We start from the raw sequence: 21,501 nt of genomic DNA, 5'->3' as shown, positions 1-21,501 counted from the left end.
ATTACGCCAACAATAGATTTATAAAAAAAAATCGCAACTTCAAAATATAATCTTCTACACCTGGTCATTTCTCCTGATGTTCCAGCACTTTCTAAAAACCACTTAGTGGCCATCCGGGATGAATGAGTCATTGCTACAACACTAAAATTCTAAAAAGTCTCAGTTTTCTAGGATAAACTTTCAGAATCGGCAACTTCTCAGGATGTTTTAGAGCTTTCGGTGGTCCACTTAGTTGCCTTCTGGTGTCAAAGGGTGACCCTTGCAATGATTTTGCTCTCAACACACGGATTACAAAATAACTGCAGCTTTCTATTTTTTTATTTATATTTATTTATTTTGACAAGTATTTATGGTTACTTAACACCCTACGAGGGACCTGTCCTGGAATGGAAACTGTAAAGTCAGCACGTCTGGTGACCCTAAACAATCAGAAACAGACTGCTGAGGCAATTTCAAGAAGTTTGATGCCCATATTGTTGAAGTTCCATTGAAAAACGTTTATGACCATTCTTGGCCCCACTGGGAACCTGTTCCGAAATGGCCACTCAAATGTTCACACATCTGTTGGAACCAAAATAATAAACAACGGTCTGCTGTGGAAGTTTCAAGAATTTTGACATCCATATTGTTGGGGATCCAATGATCCAATTTGGCCAACCTTGATCAAACACACACCCCCCTTCCCCTCCCGAGAAACTTGTTCCAAAATGGCCACTCTGGAGTCACGCTGGAAATAATTTCAAGAAGTTTGATACACATATTGCTGATGTTCCCTTGAAAATTGTTCATGGCCACCTATGACCCCTCGAGGAACCTGGAATGGACAATTGAAGATCGGCGTGTATGATGGACCGAAATCAATAAAAATCAACCTGCTGATGAAATATCAAAAAGTTTGATACCCATATTGTTGATTACGCCCGAAATCCACGATCAGTATAATCTATGCAGGACATGTCCCTAGAAATCCGGATTTCCCGGTGATCCGAGGAACCGGACCGGTCCAATCCTAAAACAGCATGATAAAGGAAAAAATTCTGAATCGAATCAGCCCAAAACGGTTGAAAACGGTTAAAAATTGCCAAAGATATAAGCATTTTAGTTTCGTGGGTACCCGGGTACCCTGCCGGCCATTTAAAGGGTAAAAAAATGTCGGAACCCCTCCCTCCACCCCTCCTTAATCAAAATTTCAGTTAACCCATACAATCGATTTTGGCTGTCATTATTGTGGATATGACAGAGTTTCAACCTCCTACTATGAAAATTCATTTAGATATCGCGAATTGAATTCCAAAAAGGTACCCGGGTACCCAGCCGGCCACACAAGGGTTAATACCACACATCTGCCCTCTTCTATAAAAAAAAATGGCTAACACTTTATACTTGAAGAGAAAAACAGAACACTTTCTTCATATTATCTATCAGCGATCTCATGATAAAATAATAGTCAAAAAAGAAGATCTCTGCTCAAAATGCAGGCATCCCTCCACGCAGAGGAAGAATCTGTTGAATGCGGGCGTCCCACCACGCAGAATTGCGATCATTCCGATCCACAATAACTTCATACGGACGTCCCACCAACGCTGAGGAAGAATCTATTGAGTGGAAATGAATCACATCAGCTTTCGATACATCAGGTGAGATTTTCTTGTCAGGTCTTACTGTTGAGAAATTTGAAGTTTCATGGATTAAACTTCCAATCGCTAGTCCCTTTTAGTCGTTGTGTTCTTTGCCGATTGTTTCGTATTCTCTTGTTGATTGTTCGCTGCTTGCAGGACATGACACCAACAATTTCCGGTGAACCATGGTGCACAGTTTTGCTAAGAGATCCTCACTGGTACTTGGACGACATTCAGTCGCCCCTAACATGGGAAAGAGACGCCGTTGTGAACCGTTTCTCCTTGGCAATCAGGCGCTACACTGAGGATAATCCGCACATATTTATCGGCGAAAATCCAGATTATTCTGAGTGTAGGTGGTTTAGGAATGAGCTAGCGTGCCTTGACTAATAAAATTTCTGCTTATCAAGTGTAACCTATAGTACAATTTCTTTAATATGCTATACTCGAGCTTATAAGGATCTGAATAATAAAATTGAATTACATTTTAATATAAAATAATTCTAACAACGCCGTAATGTAGTGTTTAAAATATTCACCGGTGATAGAAACCGGCCGGCTGCTGCCGGAGTGTTCTTTTCGTACCATTCCCAACAGTCGGCCCCTTCGCTGACAAGAATCGCTGAATCGCGACGTGAATGAAAGCGAATCTCGCGCACCTACTTACTTACCCATATCGCAGCGAAGCACTCATCTTCCTCAGTAAACTCCGCAATCGTCATTCCTGCTCGCTCTTCAAGTCTCGACTCGACCATCGACGTTGTTTTGCCGTTTCTCTGGTCGCCGCAGCAGCCCATGATCTCGTGTTTTCGCTCTCACTTGTCTTCAGTTTTGTTATTATTGCATATTTTACAGTGAACCCGGTCGGTGCTGGCGGACTGCTGTTTGCAGCAGCGGCAAAAACGGGAGTCATCTAGCTGCTCTTGTTTTCCTTGAGATCTGGGAAGTAAGAAGAACTCAACGATTCTAGTGCGTTTGTGTTTCCTTTACGTGTCGAAGCATTGATTTGGGTAACAACAAAACAGCGCAAGTAAACAGAGGGTGAATTCTTTCGAGGCCGAGATGATTTTTTTTTTTCATTCATGTAGGCTCGTTCTTTTGAAAGTGTGACTTCTTTCTTTACTCTTGTCACTCAGTCCACTCACTCTCCTTGTCTCTATAAAAAAAACAGTACTTTGATTGAGAGAGGGAGAGTCTAGTTACTAACAAAATGGTATTGTGATTCGCTAGTTTGATTCTAACCTGGTCCATCATCACCTTCCACTTCTATGCAATACTGAAAAATGCCATTTCGTGTCCTTTGTCAATGATCTGGTATGCAAAGTTTCAGGATCGTGCAAGCATTACAGGTTCATAAAAAAATAATAGCTAAAAATGCCATTTGAAAAAAAAGTCATCGATATATTATTTATATGACATTAAATGGCATTTTTCATGACTGCTTTACACACGATAACTATCAAATGGTTTATTGACATTCAGTATTTTGCTTTAGTACAATGTAACCTTAAGATTCTATAGATAAAATAGACTCTGGGGTGGCTTAGAAACCTCGCAGTTAATAACTGTGGAAGTGCTAAATGAACACTAAGTTGCGAGGCGGCTCTGTCCCAGTGGGGAGATGTAATGCCAATAAGAAGAAGAAGAAGATTTCTTCAATTTTCTATGAAGCATAAATCTCTTATAGTGGTCAACAGTAGATTGTCATGTAGTACTCGGATTTATTGTCTGGTTTTGTTTAAATTCCAAATGATATCAACGATTGGCAACACTTGAAAATTGTAAGCATCGCATTAACTCACTCTCATGAGCTCCATCTCACACGCAACCATCTACTAGCATTGGGAGCCAGAGCACCGCTGCTGCTTTTCCTGCTGACTGCTTTTCTTCGTGAGTTCTGGTCCACTCGGTCGGTGACCGAGTGCGGCCAACCGGTGCGAAGGCACGTTCTCGATTACTCATCGTTCAGTTTGTCTGTCGCTTGCAATCGGTGCGGTTGTTTTCGTCCAGGAGGTTGGTTGTTATTTTGCCGGTTTGTTGTGCTGTGCGTTGCATCATCGAAGAGAGGGTAAAAGTTTGAATAGAGAGAGCGAGAGTGTAGTGCGTGCACGACCAGACTTCTGTGGGGTGTGGGACTTTTTGCTGCTGCCGCCACCGTCGTCATCTCGCGAATGCGACTCCGAACGGATGAGTGTCAGTGTGAGTGAGAGGCAGTAAGAGAGTTTATGTTGGCAGTCGGTCGACTGACTAGTGACCCGTTGGGACCGGTTCTTTCCTGCTGGAAGTCTAACTTTGGTTCTCGACCAGGATTGTAGCGGTACACAATCACATTAGGGACCGTTCTCTGCTTTTCGGCTGTGGTGTGATTTGGTGCCGGAAGGTGTACTTTTTCGGATTGTGTGAGTGGGCGTTAGGAGTTATTGTGACGGGGCATCCCTGAGAGGGGCTCGAATTTCGCGGAAGCAGGACTCTTCCTGTATCGTGTTTACTTGCATGCAGTGGATTCAGGAGGGAGAATCCTGGCTATTAGTGCAATTGTGAAGCAAAGCCAAAGAAGCACAAAAGTTGTAGGAAGTTCTCCCTAAAGGGAGTAGCGGATTCGTGGGTCGAATTAAAGCCGCAAGGTGCTATCGGCGACTGGGAAAAGAAGAAGAGTAAATTCTTTACGTGCTGTGTCTTAAAGAGAAATATCAAAAGAGCGGAAGAGAAACATACACGAAGCAAGGTGAATGGTGTATCAGCGTGCGGCAAAGTTTAATTAAAATTTCTTGAATTTTTCAGCTCGAACAGCAATCGACGTACTTTCAAGTAGTGGAATCGCTGATTTAGCGTTCAATAAATTGAAGAAGAACACCGTGTGCTAAAATAAATATTACACCATTGCCTCATTTGAGTGGAAAAGTTGTGCCACAATCGCTGCCCAAAAGTGTACTCAGTGTTCGGCGAGCAACCAAAAGCGCTGAATGTTTATATTTTGCGAAGTTTAATCGTCGCACCGGAAAGTCGATATCCATCACTCAGCACTTTGTGCGAAGTGCAGCTGGTTCAAATCCAATGGATTAATTTTCAATGCCCATCTCGATTTCAACTGGACTGCCGTGTGCGCGCGACCCTCGGAAAGGTTGATTTTCCACATTTCATCTGCCTGACCAGGCAATTCAGTCAGCAAGCGGAGCCTATCGCACCGACATCCAGACTACTGGCTTTAAAAGCATCGTTTATTGGCAATAATAGCAGCAGAGTGGCAAGGGCAGCAAGAGCTACATACATCGGGAAACAAACCACGGCCGCCAGTACCACCATCATCGATATATAAAAGGTAAAAGAGAGTCGGAAATCGAAGGGTAACTGAAAAGAGCATACCGTCTGCCGGATGGCGTACAGAAGCGTGCACAGATTTTTAATTGATGGGATATTTATAGCACTGATTTATTCGCATGGAATGTGATAACCGTAGGAAGGTGTGAATATGAAATACGATCCCATTTTTCATAGGGGTATTTGTTTCATTGGGGACACTCCTATAAAATGGTAGCGTATTGGAATTATCCTATATAGAACTGTTTACGCTTGCCGAACAGCACATTAGCAGGTTAAAATCGCTGTTATTTTGCCTGTCTTGGTCGCCACGTCACTATCCAAGCCGTTCCTGGGTGAACGTTAGGCAGAATAACAGCAATTTCAACAATGCTTGTTCTCTCATATGGCCCTCTGCTAATGTTCAGTTTCTATCCATTTGCGGTGTCAATCTGTATCTTCATTAGTTTCATCTACTCCCTTCCGCTTTGAGTAGTATAATTATCACCGAGAAAAGCCAATAAATTAATTTCGATCAGTACTATATATTTGGCATTTCATAATCTCCTTCGTCTGTGTGTGTGGATAAAACCGCGTCCACTTAATTGTAGATTTTGGCTGAATCTACTCTGGAGTGGATATGTGTATTTCTGCAACTCCATCTACGGTTTGTGCTATAGTTCCACGCTATGCTATGCTACAAGCGAATAGTCATGGGCATGAGCTGGCTATAAATAAGAAACATTTCTCACCCTATAAGCTCTTTACGCAATTAGTAACTTGAAGTAACCACCATGACAGCGCTGAAAAAACTCCTCCATGAACGGTATTACTTTTTGCTGCGCCTGTAGATTATTGGATGCCCACTTCCAGAACTTAAAGCCTCCAGCCGCCATTAGACCTTGCTTCTGCTTCCTCAAATCCACCGCTCCGTCCATCTCGCTTCCCCCATCCATCTCAACACACCGGATCGTACCATCTCCGATACCACTGAGGTAGCCAACGCTCTCGGGGAATATTTTGCCAGTTTAGTCTCCGTCAACGACTATCCAGCTGATTATCAGCGTGCTATCACCAATAGATCTCTCCATCTCAGATCATCGAGTCCCCACTGGTCTACAAAACGCCAATTGCAATTCTCCGTTTTTCAGTCATGGGCTTTCTTTTGCTCTCTCAAGGAGTCATGGAAAATCATCAGGTCCCAATGGAGTTGATTATCCAATGATCAAAAACCTCCAACCTTCGCTAGAATACCTTATCTGGAGTTGATCAACCAAGCATAGTCTGATCAAATCTATCCGGACACGCGTTCCGCCGTGGATACGTCGCGGGTACATATTTTGCATACCTGAAAGAAGTACTGCAGAATGCCTTCAACGGTGACAAGCACGTGGATCTAGTTTCCTTGGATATCTCCAAGGCCTTCAATAGGACTTGAACCCCTTCGTCTTCCAACAGTTGAAATAGTGGGGATTTTCTGGCAACCTCCTTACTTTTGTTCGGAATTTACTCACAGGACCCTCTTTTCAAGTTGTGATTGGTAATCGATGTTCGAGGACCTTTCCAGGGGTAACAGGAGTTTCAGGGCTCCATTTTTTCCGTTACATTATTTCTCATGGCTATGAACGGGGTGTTTCGTTTCCTCCTCGTGTATCTGGATCTAACTCTCATGCCCAGAGGGAAGATCGCGACAATTGGGGTAAGTTTCCTGCCTCAAGCCGTTTAAATTGTCTCCTAAGGCGCTGGCCATCCTGCCCCTCTCCCGGCCAAGTGCCTCTGATCGAGTGAAGAACTTGAAATTTAAAAATCCAACAACTAGTTTTCAAGAAATGAAGATTTTAAAATTGGTGAGCGGAAACTGGGGTTATGGTGATTTCTGGGTGTCTTACCCTAAACTTTCCGTGATCGAAAAATTCACCACTGTTTCTGTGTTATGTATCCTGTCCGACGTCTCATGCTAGGTGCCTGTACGACCTCTGGTCGAAGGCGGTGTTCCTGTCTTTTTCTTTTCTTTTTCACATAAGGGCGGTCATGCTAATCAGCGTAGATTCGTTCGTTAAACGGTATGCTGCCAAGTTTTAAATATATTGCAACTCCTGAAGCACTGCTGTCTGGCAACGCTTGAACAAATTGCTCAAAATGTCGAAGATGCATATTCCTATCCAGAATCAGAGATGGACTCTGGAATGCACACGCAAATTCGTATAAATCTAACTGAACTTAATTCGGTGTATTATTAGGCGATTTGTAGGTAATCAAAATGTGATATTCAGGGCTGGTAGCGGTCAATGCCGCTCAAAATAGTGACTTTAGTGACCAAAACTGACGAAAAAAAATCATGCCGACCAAATAGTGACTTTCAGCTGCAGAAAAAGTGACCAAATAGTGACTTTTAATTTCATTTGCAGTGAAAAAAAATTACTTTTATTAAAGTTAATAAGGCCGATACAAATAATTTTCAAAAATTATGTCTCCCTCTAATAACTTTTGGCCAAAAAATCCTATTTGAAGGAGCAATAAATTCCGCAAAAAAACATGAATTGACCTTTCGGGCATCTACCACTGGAAAAACACAATTTGAGGGAAGTCATACCAAATAATGGGCAATAATGTTTGAGCTTCGTGGCCGTGAGGTTGGCGACGTCAATCGTCTATACGCCTGGGCTATGGAGCGTGGGTTCGGTTCCCGCACCGGTTAGGAGGAAACCTTTCGTGATCGATCTCCACACCGGTCCACTGGGTGTTATGTGTCCTGTCCGTTGTCTAGGTATAAAGTGTTCAGTCTGTACGACCACTGGTCGAAGACGGTGTTCCTGTCTTTTTATATGGGTTCGAACTTATTCGAAAAATCATACAGAAATTTATTTAAATAATTTTTCGACATAGATTTAATTTGACTCACAAAGTTTATAAATCTGAAACCAAAGAATCATTTTGAAACCTAAAGGATTTTGTTCAGAATTTCGAAAAGCCTAAACAAGAAGTTTGAGCTATAAACCGGTGAGTCAAACTCAAAATAACAAAAATATTAACAAATTCACGATTTTTCTTGATGGAATATCCAAATTTTATGCAGTCTCGAATGTCTAAATTGTCATCAGAATATATTTTGGAAGATGAGCAGATGTCGAAATACCATTCATTTTGCTAATTACGGAAAAAATATGAAATAAATCTTTCTATGAGGGATCCCCCACGTAAGAAATGTTCCACGCACAAAGTCCTTTGCAGTATCAAGCAGAGATTCATTTTTTCCATTTTGATCCTAAATATTATGTTTCAAAATATATATGTTTATGGGGCCCTCCTTAGCCGTGCGGTAAGACGCGCAGCTACAAAGCAAGACCATGCTGAGGGTGGCTGGGTTCGATTCCCGGTGCCGGTCTAGGCAATTTTCGGATTGGAAATTGTCTCGACTTCCCTGGGCATAAAAGTATCATCGTGCTAGCCTCATGATATACGAATGCAAAAATGGTAACCTGGCTTAGAAACCTCGTAGTTAATAACTGTGGAAGTGCTTAATGAACACTAAGCTGCGAGGCGGCTCTTTCCCAGTGTGGGGATGTAATGCCAATATGAAGAAGATGAAGAAGAAGAAGAAGAAGAAGTTTGTGAGTAGAACATATTTATTATAAAAAAAACTAAAAAGCTTGATAGTTTTGGGTATGCACCATGCACTAATGAGCATTACAACAACAGGAAATGTGTCTACAATTGTGTAGGACCAAGATTAAAATATCAGAATTTTATTGAAAAGAATGATTGAAATACTCAACAGTTCAATTGATAAGGTGTAGTTTAATAGTTTTTAAAAAAGATTTAGAAATAAGCAGGTTTTGCTATTAGTCTTGTGAATATATTTGGTATCTCAATCCCCTGTGCCCATCCTGCTTGCATCACATCACTATATGCCTAATTGGATCACTGTGACACAAAACCCCTTCAATTAATAGCTGTTCTAAATCTAATAATTAATAATAGATTCAGAGCGAATTTTAGGTCACTAAAAAGTTGCGAACAGCTTTCGGGCCAAAAAATACTAGTCATTTTTTTTTAAATCCGTCATTTTTTTATTCTTCAGTAAAGAGGCTCTCAGCCCTTAGCTGGTTCATCTCATCCGTCATTTCATGTTCGTCATGAATAAAGCATCTTACGATGGAAGAAGCTTCAAATTTTTCAACATTTTTTTTTTCATTCCGCGACGATGCTCTTAACGAAACCTCGTCAATAGTTTCAAAATAGTTGAAAATAGTGAATTTTTCCGAGAAAAAGTGACTTTAGTGACTCGCTACCAGGCCTGGGTATTTTGCTTTAGTCATCCTACACTCATGACACTAAGCGCTTTTATGTTTTTTTTTTTTAAATTGGTCCAATTGGTCCAGATCATTTTCAATCACATACAGCCCAATCCCCGCTACATCATTGAACAACTTCTCAGTGGAGCCCTTTTGAGCTCTCACAATTGCCCACCGAAAGGGTTGCGGGATCGTTTACCCAACAACAACGCAAGCAGACAGACGTCTAGGGCTGCATTACAATTTAGAGATTGGCAGTTCGCTCCTCTCACCATGGCCAAGTCCGCACCCACAGCCCACGAGCAGCTTTATGATTCACAGTGGCAATACTGCAGATTATGAAATTTGGCCTTGTTTGCCAAACTTATCCGGTAATTGTGTACCTTGGCTAGCCGTTTTACTAAATCATTGCAAATGTACTCCATCCTACCAGTAGTTGCTACAACTGAATTCTACCAGCTAGGGAATCAATCACCGCAGTGACACTCGCCATGCTGGATTGTTGGTGCCTTTCGCAAACGTGATGTGGTAGGCTTTTGTGCGCCTGATGGCATGATGCAAGCAGTCCGGGATGTTACCCCGTTCCGTTAGCCAACTTCGGTGTCTGTCAGCATCAGGAGCTGTAGCCAGCAGTCCCGGAGAGATTGATTGCTTTCATTGATCTCAATTATCTTGGCACGTCCCGCGCACTCCGCCAAGCCTAGGTTCACTGATTTGGCTCGCGCAATGCTCACAATAACAGCAGTGTCGGTTAATTTGAACCGTTTTGTTTACTCTTTGATGATGATGATTGTCTTGTTTTCTGATTGTTCGTTGGCGGTTGGCGGAGGTGTTTGCATGCCCCGAAGGCAAAGTCGGCGGCAACGATAACGACGATAGGGTTCCGGAAAGCTCTAGACTTCTGGAAGATGTGGGAGTGAGGGGAAGCAATAATGAGCCTTTAAGAAAACAAGTTATCCAATTAGGCTAAATTGTGTGTCGAGCGGTTTTTTGTTTGTGGAAATTGCTTGCCCAATTTTACTTAACTGGAATGAGCAGAGAAAGTTCATTGATCAACTACTGACTTTTTGTTTCATTTCCGATGGGTGATTCCAAACATTGTGATTCATTCAATTTGTGCGTTGATCCAATTTCGAGCAATTTTGTTAACCTTTATATCTCCAATCAACTTTATCATAGAAGTGAGATGCAAATTTCCGTTTTAAGCTATTTCATGTAACTGTGAATGCATCAACATGCATATTGCGAGAAATTATGAAATCGTCAAATCTTCTTATTATTTTATCGTCAAATCGTCAAAACCTAAAATCTTCATAAACTCAAAACTATAATTCTTAAAATCTTCAAATCTACAAAAATCAAATGTGAAATCTTTAAAAATTCACATCTCCAAATCTGCAATTTATCAAATATTTAAAACCTCAATTTTTCAAATCATCAAATCGTCAAATTTTCAAATCTTCGAATATTCAAAATCTCAAATCTTCAAATATTCAAAACTTCAGATCTACAAACCTTCAATTCTTCAATTCTTCAAATTTTCAATCTTCTAATCTATAAATCTTCAAACATGTGCTGTATCAGGAGCTGGCCATTAACAATGAAATGAGTAATGAATCCATAAGGATCGGATTAAGAATTAAATATAAATAAATAGATCACCAGGCAAGGTACCTGCCGCTAAGTTGGCGTATCGTCCTGCTCCAACAGCTTCTCCAAGTCGTCCTTCAGCGAGATATTAAACCTGAACAGGTACTGCTGCTGGTTCTCATACTATTCCCAGCATTCCTTGACACTACCGAATACAATGTTTTGCTATGAGGACTCTGGGTTCAGCAGGGACAGCAGGAACAGCATGATGTCCAAGGGCTTGACGACCCCTCCCAGCTGTCTGCGAGTCAGGGAGAACTGCCTAGGGCGTGGTGGGATTTAGCAGTGGGCTCTGCTAAAATCCTCCCAAAAACCACAAGTGCCCGTAAAGCGGACTCTATCAAAGCGACTGTGTGCCGCTTCAAAAGCACAAGCCCAGGAGGGAGTGCCAACTGGCATGTGGAGTGTCCCTACTTCGGTAGGGTAGTGCGTGAGCTGCTTCGGGAGGGGGAGAGCGACGTGTTGGGGCTGAGGGAGGAGCTCGGTGGCGGGCGGCCGCCGCTATGGCCACCTCGAAGCGCAGCAGAAGTCTGAGTATGGACTGCACATGCTAAGGTAAGAGTGTCGTAGCGTAGTATCGTTGATTAGTCCCCACATACCGCTATCGACACCTCGAGGCATGGCAGTGGAGTGTTAGAATAAGTTGTGGAGTGTACCTACTTCGGTAGGGTAGCGCGTGAGCTGCTTCGGCAGGGAGTGAGTGATCTGGTTGTGCTGAGGCAGGAGTGTCATAGCGTGTCTCCGCCGCTATTGTCACCTCAAAGCGCAGCAGAAGTCTGAGTATGGACTGCACATGCTGAGGCAGGAGTCGAGGTATCCCATCGACACCTCGAGGCATTGCAGTGGAGTGTTAGAGTGAGCACCCGAAAAAGGGTCACATGGAGCGAATGGTCTTTGGAGAAGCTGCTTCGGCGGCAGGGTAGCAGTGGGTTGTACCCACACACCTACAGTTGTGCACATGTGGTGCATGGGGAGTGTCCCTGCTTCGGCAGGGTAGCGTATGGTCTGCTTCGGCAGTGGTGTGATTGATCTGCTCGTGCTGAGGCAGAGTGTCGTAGCGCAATATCTGTAGGCCCAGGCAGTTACCGCTATTGACACCTCGAGGCATGGCAGCGGAGCGTCCGGGAGAGCATCCAAGTAAGGAATGGGGTGCGAGCACCCAAGTCAGTCTCGCGTGGGACGAGTGCCTGTGTGAGCGATAATGAGTGAGTACGCTTAGTACTGCCGTCCCCCCAGAAGTAGTACTGCGAGGTAGTTCCTGGGGGAAACGATGGTGGAGCCCAAGGGAGTTTAGTCGGTATTACCGGTATGGTCGAGTCCGACACTCCAGTACACTCCCGTGTGGTAGTTTGGCAACTACAATGCACGTGTACTGGGTTAGTGTGTAAATGCATTCTCCCTTGTAAAAAAAAAAAAAAAAAAAAAAAGGACTCTGGGTTTCATCCAGCAGCCCCAACAATTCCTGTGAATTTGAATCGATGTTCCGAATTTCAAAACCTCCCAGTAAATGCAGCACATGCTTCTTTTCTGCGACCATGGAGAGCATGTCGCACCGAAAGTGGTCCCTCTGTGTGTAGACTGTGGACATGATGCTTTTCGACTGCTACAGAATTTTCAGTCTGTTTAACGAACACGCACCTAGACGTGTCTTCATGGCCATTGATTCGTTTGCTTTCCCTTCGCGTAACTTCAAAGTAGTGAAAAGTTGCTTTTGAAACCACTGCCAGAAATGTTAACTGTCACCCGTTTTTCGACTTCCTGGTGATGTTACTTGTGTCTCCGCTGAGCCAACGGTATCCACTTCCAAGGCCAGTCCGGCATCCCTGAGCGTTGTTTGGCAACCATTATCCAGAAATGCAACGGCCAGCACTTGTTTTCCTTTTCATTCAAGTGTCATTGGCAAATATCGAAATAGTCAAAAACTCAACGTCGTAAGGTGATCTGTTGGGCAACATCTTCGACTTGGAACGTCCTGGAATGCAATAGATGCAGGAGTAGCCCGAGTGTCTCTTTTCCGGAAAGATAAAAACCATTCGCGGTGCGAAAGTCTGCAAGTTCTGCATAGACCCCTGATGCGAATTGACTAAACGGCTTCCGTTTGAATGATCTTCCATTAAATTGAACCTGTGGACATCCAGCTACTTCGTGTTGATCACCAGAACATGTTACCGTTAAGACATTAAATCCTAAATTTCCCATTAAAATAACGTATATACAACCAAAAGAAATATATTATCTATGTTTTTGAGTAAACTTAAATAAACTAAAACTAATTACTAAATAGCATGCACACCTCAGAATTGGGTAAATTATAAAGTAACACTAAATTAAAAACATAATTTGTAAAGCCATATCATTACACCATACACTGTACGCACTGTTGAAAAGCAAAACGGGATGCCAGATGAGAAGTTGTACCAAATAGGAAGAGCGGGATGAAAAGAGTGGGAATACAGAAAAAGAGAGGATACTAGGGTCTGGACTACTACGTTTGCTGGCCTGCTTCCTTTTCCATTTCACATTTCGAGCAAGTCGCAGTCTTATTGGAACGTGTCTGTAAATTCCAAGTTTAAGTGGTGGAAAAGATTCTAAAAAACCCTTTATCACGTAGCAAGTTGTGAGTTGTCGTGAACCTACAAACCCTAATCCCGAAGGGCATTGATTAGGTCGAATCAGGACCCAAACGGTTATCGAATCAAATTCGGTTCATTAAGAGGCCTAACAGACTTGAGTGAGCTGCCTCGCGGTTGCAAGCAGTACCCGCAAGCTCCAGGAGGCGCGACGAAGTCCTACGACTACGGCCAAGAACTACCCCGAAGGCATCCGGAATCCGGTGAACCCGAGAATTACCTCTCCATACGGTGGCCGATTGTAGGCGTCATCTGGGACCTTGAAGGCTTCCCGTTAATACACTCCGAGGTCACAAGGAGTCGAAGCCGTAGCCAAGCTTAAGTGGCGTGACGAAATCCCCCGAGTACGGCCAAAACCGGTACTGAAGGCCCCTGGAATCCCGTGAACCCGACTACCCATTCCCGTTGTCTCCACCACCACGAAAGCTTCTGGAAACGCTGCCAAGTAACCCACGATAGGTGCAACGATCCACGTGGCAGGCAGACAATATCTACGGTACATGTCAGCAGTGCGTAGCCGGCCGGCTCCGTTCCCATTCCTACACTCACACACACCAATCTGTAAGTGGCAAAATAAATAATCTAAAATTCCAAAGTATAGTATTATACCCAATCCAAGTGAAAGAACTCTTGAACAGCAGTAGTAGGCCACCCTGAGAGCAATAGAGCTTAAGCTCTGACTGGCCGGTGCCCAGGGATTTAGCAGGGTCCATCTGACCCGCAAGTAACAAACAGTGTGGAAAGTATTTCTTGAACAAATCTGATGTTGGCGACGACTTCGACATATTAACAATGTATGTCGGAGTAGTACTAACAGGCTCGGTCATTAAATTCTCAAATGTAGAGAGATTGAATGATTCCCTGTGACCGTTTGCATGCTAATCTGGGAAGGATTTTTCTTAGGGTAATCATTTGATCCGTCGTTGATCGGCCCTCACGACAACCTGCCTGGTATTCTCCGACGAAGGACTCTTCAAGTGGTCTCAATCTGAACAAAACAAGGGACGTAATTTTGTACGCCGAATTAAGGAGGGGTAATTTTTCGGCAATTGTGCACTCCAGTCTGGCACTATCTTGAGGAGTGGGCAAATGAGGCCGTATAAACAGCTAGCAGGCAATTCCACGACTTCCCATATTTTCGACAAAATATGGTTCAGATCTTCACCGCCACGTTTGAGAGATTCAGCCGGTGCTGGTCTTTCCTTTGATAGTTTTTAAGCTTTTTTAACCTCATCTAGTGTAGGCGGCTCCACAGCTTGTCCATAGGGCACTTATAGGGAAATTAGAAAACAACAAGGCCAGTAAATATCAAAATTTATGAAGAACGAAAGAGAACGAGATTTTTCTGTGCAGTGCCCTATTGTCACTAATTACGTATGCACTTATGGGAACAGGGAGGTCTGCCATTTTCTTACGCTCCATATAAATAAAAAATGATTTGTAGGGGCAAAATCCTACATGGTGGAGGGGGGCTTTTAAAAACCCAGAAAATTTACGTAATTAGTGTACGGCCCCTAATGTTCATTCTATTCATCCACTCAAAATATTTTTCACTTGAGGGTTACATGAAAACATATGCAGATATTTGTCATCTAGTTTCGTTTGTAGAAGTTAAATGATTTGTTAGTGATGGCACTCACTGCTCTCAATTCACTAAAAAATGTAATTAAATTTAAGTGAATTGAAACTTCAACAAACACATAGATTTTAAGTGAATTGGCAATACAGTTTGCAAAATATCCGTGTTAGTGATAATAATTCCCACCATCCCGCCCATTAGAAGTGGACAGGACCAAAAAAAGAGTAGTGAAATATTTATTTCATACTCAGACTTATTTTTGTAAATTGCCCTCATGATATTTTTGTACAATTTTTCATTATTAGTATTTATTTTAAGTAGTATTTACTAGAAAAGAACATAGATATTATTTTCTACGTTTTCATTAAAATTTCACCACATTTCTTTTTGGTATGCATATGACATGTGAGTAAGTTTTATTAGACGCAAGTAAGGTCATCATAAATGTCGATTTTTAAAGCCTACCTGATTTTTATAGTGGAAATTAAGTGACAATTATTTTGAGTGTCGATGTACCTCACTCAAAATAATTGTCACTTAATTTTCACTATAAAAATCAATTAGGCTTTAAAAATCTATTTCTCTACATTCCAACTGGAACTTGGCTAGCTGCTTAACTTTGTATTCTATAAGCATTTCCTCAGTTATTAATTGAAAGATTTTCTGCGCCGCTTGAATATGTAGGGTCCATTACTAGCACTCACTCCCTATTTTGTGTGACAACTATGCCCAACGAGCCCACTCGAAAACATCCTTGACCGAATCGGGAACAGGAATTCTACACTTTTGTCCGCAAGGCTAGCTGGAGACCCGTCGTAGTAAATTTTTTCACCGTTATTCCTTCTGGACTTCCTTCCTCCTGTAAATTTCCTTCGGAGATTTATACTTGCAGTCGAGGAAATTCCTCCTGAAATACCCACCAGTTTTCCTACAGGAATCTCTTGACAAAATCATGCAGGAATTCTGTTTTTTTTTCTCTGAAGGATGTCTCGGAGAAAAAAATAGCAACAAGATCAGAAAAACCCGGAGAATTCTCTTGAAAAAATAAGTTTTAAAATGAAACCACAAAAGATATTATAGGGCGATTCCAATAAAAAAAATCCCAAAAAAAATTTGGAGGAAATCCTAAAACAATTCTGAGAGAACTGCTAAAGATTCTTAAAAGAACACAAAGATTGCTGGGAAACTCCCGGAGAATCTTCCAGGTATCCTAGATGAATTTCCAAAACAAATCATGTTCAAATCAACGACACAAAAGACAAACTTGCGGGAGATTTTCTGGAGGAACTACTTGAAGAACATACTGATCAATTACTGAAGGAACCATCTGAGGGATTTCTGGAAGACCTCCTCCTTGGAATAACTTTCAAAATAAAAACAGTAGAATTTTCTTTCACGAAAAACCCATGAAAGTTTCGGGTTCTAGCGAGTGCCGGTGCGCATCGCTCCTCATTATAGCATGAGGAGCGATGCGCGCGGAGTTGAACTGGGGCACTAAATGCAAAAAATTGAATAATTCCCTTGTTATTTAATTTACGTCGGAATTGTTCTGCAAAAGAAAAACAGATTTTCGGCATTTTTTATCAATATTAAAGTGACGTTTCACAAAATAACAACCCTGTATGGAAATTTAGCAACCCAGTATGGGGCGCTAAATTTGGAAACTTGCGGCTAATTTTAAGTTGCGTTCTTATTTTACATTCCCGTTTAGATACCTCCAGTGTAAAAGTGAGTCTCTATAAAGGGCCCGGAAATAGCGATAGGGACCCAGATGGGGACTCCCGTGGAGGTGCTCTTATAAAGCATGTACCATTAGTAGTTGAAATAACAAAAAATGTAACCAAATTTCTTCTAGTTTTAACAAAAATGTTACTAAATATGTTTGCAATTAAACAAAAATATAACTCGATGTGTTACACGAAAAGTAATGAAAATAACTATTATAAATTGTATTTCTTTCAAGCGACTTTTTTTACGATGATTCTACGAACAAATTTGGAATTTTTCACTGGATAAATATAAATGGAAAAGCGTTGAAATGCTTTTTTTTTTTGCGGGTATCATAGGCCGTCTAAACTGTTCTGGAGTACATATTTTCGAATGTATCAGGGAATGTGTCTATAGAAACAATATATCCTAAGCTGAGATATGTGTTCAAAAATATGTATGTGATCACAGAACATAAATTGATCAACTTTTAAATAAACGCAAACTATTTCCGGCTCTCCAAACCGATCAACCAAGACATGAACGATGTATTCGTGCCTCGCTGAACATTTCAGTAGATCCATTCTGAGACGAGACTTGCAAACGATGTATACGTGCATTACAAAACATCCCAGCAGTTTAATCGAGCTAGTGGCATTTCACTGATTTCTTTTACAAACTACAGTGGACCCTCCATAAGTCGAAGTTCTAAGACTCGTTGCTTTTTTTCGAACAATTTATCAAGGACTTCTGCTAAACATCTCTATATCGGCTGTATTATATCTGCAGGGGGAAGGCTCGTTTGGCCGAAACCCACTAGGCCGAAAGTGGTTTGGCCTAATATACCATTAGGTCGAAAGTCATTTCGCCGAAAGGGTCATTTGGCCGAAAATGTAATTTGGCCGAAAGGGTCATTTGGCCGAAAGAGTCATTTGCCGAATAGGACATTTGGCCGAATAGGACAGTGCGAAGTGAGTAGTGGGAAGTGGATAGTGAGATGTCTCACTACTCACTTTTCACAGTGAGAAGTAGGAAATAAGTAGTGAGAAGTGAGACGTCTCACTTTTTACACCTTATTTCTCACATTTCAAATGACTTATTCGGCCAAATGTCCCAATCACGCCTAATGACCTTTTCGGCTAAATAACCCTTTCGGCCAAATTACCATTTCGGCCATATGACCCTTTCAACCAAATGACCCTTTCAGCCTAATGGTCTGTTCGACCAAATGGTATATTCGGCAAAACAACTTTCGGCCAAGTGGCATTCGGCCGAACGGCCCTTCCCCCAATGATCCAACTTATGAATGATGATAGATATGATATCTTTGTAGGTTCATTGAGCTTATATGACTTCAATCATCACTTGCCCTAGCCATTGCAGGCCTTTATGGTTGGCTAAAATATCCTGGTTGTTGTATTCTTTGATGTAATCATCCAAGTCCTTAAACGCAGTGCTTCCACACCCCAACAAAAAAAAGTCCGTAGTCACATTCTAATAGATATTGCTCAACACAAACACCTCCTTAGTTATTGTGCATTTGGTAGATCTTAATCTTAACTCAAGAAAATTTTAGAGCATCTTGAACATCTTATGTTTTTGGACATTGAGATCATATGCCTTTTAAACTGGATTAGGAAAATACTGACGAAGAGGACATTGCAAAAGTCATTATTGATCTGGTAGTTACTTTGAACTGAACTCAAGATCGTTTTGTAGTACCATGAACACATCGTATTAAAAACATGGGGTTTACGTTATGCACATATGCCTGGTGGACCGGATTGGATATATGCCGAAGATAAGAACATTGCAAAATCCTTGATTGACCTACCTTGAACTGAGCTCAAGAATGTGTTGGAGTACCTTGAACGTCTCGTTTTCACGAAAATTGGATTCGCATGATGGGCATGTGCCTATTGGACCGGATTTTGCAATGAGAACATTGCAAAAGCCTTGGTTGATCTGGTGGATAACTTGGATTGAACTTGAGGACGTTTTGGAGTACCTTCAATATTTCGTATTCACGAAAATTGGGATTACATGGTGTGCATATACTTATGGAATCAGGTAGAGTACATATCGATGTTGAGGACATTGCAAAAGCTTTGGTTGATCTGGTAGATAACTCGGGTTGAAATTAAGAACGTTTTGTACATCTCGCTTTCAAGAAAATTAGGTTTATTGGGTATATGCCGACGGTGAGAACATTGCAAAAGCCTTGGTTGATCTGGTACACACCGTGGGGTTAACTCGAGAACGTTTTGGAGAGCCTTGAACATCTCGTACTCCTGAAAATTGATCACTGTCTCAACGATCAAGATGACCAAACTTGAATGAGTGTTAATAATTATCAAAGTATGTGGTCTAGGATCCAAACATTTCTGATTCATCCACATGCTCTCAGAAGCGACATTCTGATAAACGATTTTGCTGAAGAAAGTGGGGACCTGGCTCTTTTCTGTGATTGTTCACAGCCAATTTAAAACGCTGGGCATATATTACCCATCCGTCCCGAAATGGTTAAAAGAACAAAGTTATCAATGGTTGTTAGGGTGGCTCAAATTAGTATGGGAAAAAAATTTCAATTTTTTTGATAGGCCGCCTTGTTATTCGGTTCTATTTGATGCCCTGATGCACTGGACAAAATTTCATCCGAATCGGTCAACGTTTGGGCGGTGCTAAACTCGTTGGAAGTTTATATGCAAAAATGTATGCAGAAACATCCAAAAACAGTGAATTGCAATCGGACGGCACAACTTACGATGAAGAACCATGATACTCATTCAGATCTTGAAGAATTTAATACAGAATGTTATGCAGAAAACCGCGAGACGAGTTTAGCACCGCCCAAACTTTGACCGATTTGGCTAAAATTTTGTCCAGAGCATCAGGGCATCAAATAAAACCGAATAAGAGGGCGGCCCATCAAAAAATTTGAAAAAGTGTTTTTTGAGCCACCTTAATGGTTGTGTTACAAGTATATTTCGGGACGAATGGGTCTTATATGCCTATTATATCACACTGTGTTATAATTATGATCATCATGGATTTTTCTTCTCCTCATCCGAGACAGATAATTTATAACAAAATTAGTGCAGATATTGTTATTTAAAACACATATTGTTATAGGATAACTAGAATAGCTATTCCGTTTCCCATCTCACTGAATTTATATTCATTCATCTCATCGCGAAAAATAGAAATACGGCACCAATTTCATCGCTTCTTTTGCTAAAATGCGTGCTCATTGCTGAAAAAAATCTCAAATATAAAAAACAAATCAAATTCCTTTTTATTGCTTTGTTTATCGTGGGATGAATATCGGATCTATGAGATGAAGTCCAGGAGCAGTAACCCTAATTGTGATTTAATTTTGTTATGACTAACTCCATTAACGGGCTTTGAGACAGTTCGGCGAATGACATTTCGTCGAATGACGTTTAGTCGAATGACATTTAGTCGAAAGGACATTTGGTCGAAAGGACATTTAGTCGAATAGACATTTCGTCGAATTGACATTTAGTCGAATGGACATTTGGTCGAATGCATATTTAGTCGTAAGGACATTTCGTCGAAAGGACATTTAGCCGAATGGAAAGTAAGTCGAATGTTGAAAGCGAATTTCAGTCGGTAATAGTTAATTTAGTAAAATGGATTCGTCAATAGATTTTTGGTTCAATTTGAATAGGAACTGATTAGAGGAATTCAGTGGACGTGAGGAAGTTCAATCGGCAGCGGATGGGGGCAGCTAATGGGGATTTTCCACCTAAGCAAACAGAAACTTCTGGAGATTGTTATTATAGAAAAATTGAAAACCTACAAAAATAGCAAAATATTGGGCACTGATGGTAAAATAGCCTCTATTCTATTTTTCGGCACAAGCTCAAAAATCAAAGATATCAATGTTATTTTGCCAATACTTCATCGTAGTCGGCTTTGGAACATTTAGTTGATTGGCATTTAGTCGAATGACAGCTGACATTTCGTCAAAAGGACATGTAGTCGAAGGGACATTTGATCGAATGGAAATGATTTTCTTATTCTTTTCATTGATACTGTTTCTTCCACTCAATATTAATACAATAATTATTTCAGTATATAATTCACTTCCAACCATAATCCGTTAATTATTGGCCGAAAATTTAATTGCAACCAAATGGTCATATGACCTTATGTCTACAGGGAGAGTAGGGTTTATTGTCAGTAAAGTAAATGTACATAAAATCGAAACTCAAGCTTCTAAATTTTAAAACTTGGATTTTAATAAAATATCATACATAACTGTTTGTAATTTTCGAGTTGAACTGAACTTTTAGTTCTTTCAGCGAGCACAAACCTTTAAACTTTTTAAAACAAAAAATGGAGCTGGCACGCACGATGCTGCTTCCTAATATTTTTCAGCAAAACTATGCCACTGCCGCTGCGTTATATTTTTAAGTATGCAAATTATAACATTTTTGTTGGTCTGTGGTCTGAAGCTTTTAATAGATTTTTCCATCAATTTTTAATGAATAACCATTATTTTAGTTGAATCAAAGGAAACTCATAAAAAATACCTGCATTAATGTGGTATTCCATAACTTTACTTTCAAAGAAAAAAAGGTTAAAACGTAACCGATCAAGTGTCATTTGACGAAACATCATTCGACTAAATATCTTCTGACCAGGTGGTACAGATTCATTGTAGTTGGTTAGAGAGGTTCGCCAAAGTCAATATCCTG

The 21,501-nt window shown here is 41.1% G+C and overlaps 1 protein-coding gene across 3 annotated transcripts in view; it reads left to right on the top strand.

Annotated features, from left to right (window-relative positions):
* Positions 1-21,501, top strand: part of LOC134211398 (uncharacterized) — a 368,779-nt gene that overhangs the window by 70,261 nt on the left and 277,017 nt on the right. The window contains exon 1 of one of the 3 annotated variants that reach the window (XM_062688212.1): positions 3,614-4,938. The exons of 1 other annotated variant lie outside the window; for it this stretch is intronic. The gene's annotated coding sequence lies outside the window, so the exon portion shown is untranslated. Of the gene's footprint in view, positions 1-3,613; positions 4,939-21,501 lie in introns of those variants that run through there. One more of the 3 variants, XM_062688210.1, reaches the window with a different exon arrangement.

Source organism: Armigeres subalbatus, chromosome 2, assembly GCF_024139115.2.
Source record: "Armigeres subalbatus isolate Guangzhou_Male chromosome 2, GZ_Asu_2, whole genome shotgun sequence".
Taxonomy (NCBI): Eukaryota; Metazoa; Arthropoda; class Insecta; order Diptera; family Culicidae; genus Armigeres; species Armigeres subalbatus.
Note: the sequence above shows the minus strand (reverse complement) of the source record. Positions and strands in the feature narration are given on the sequence as shown.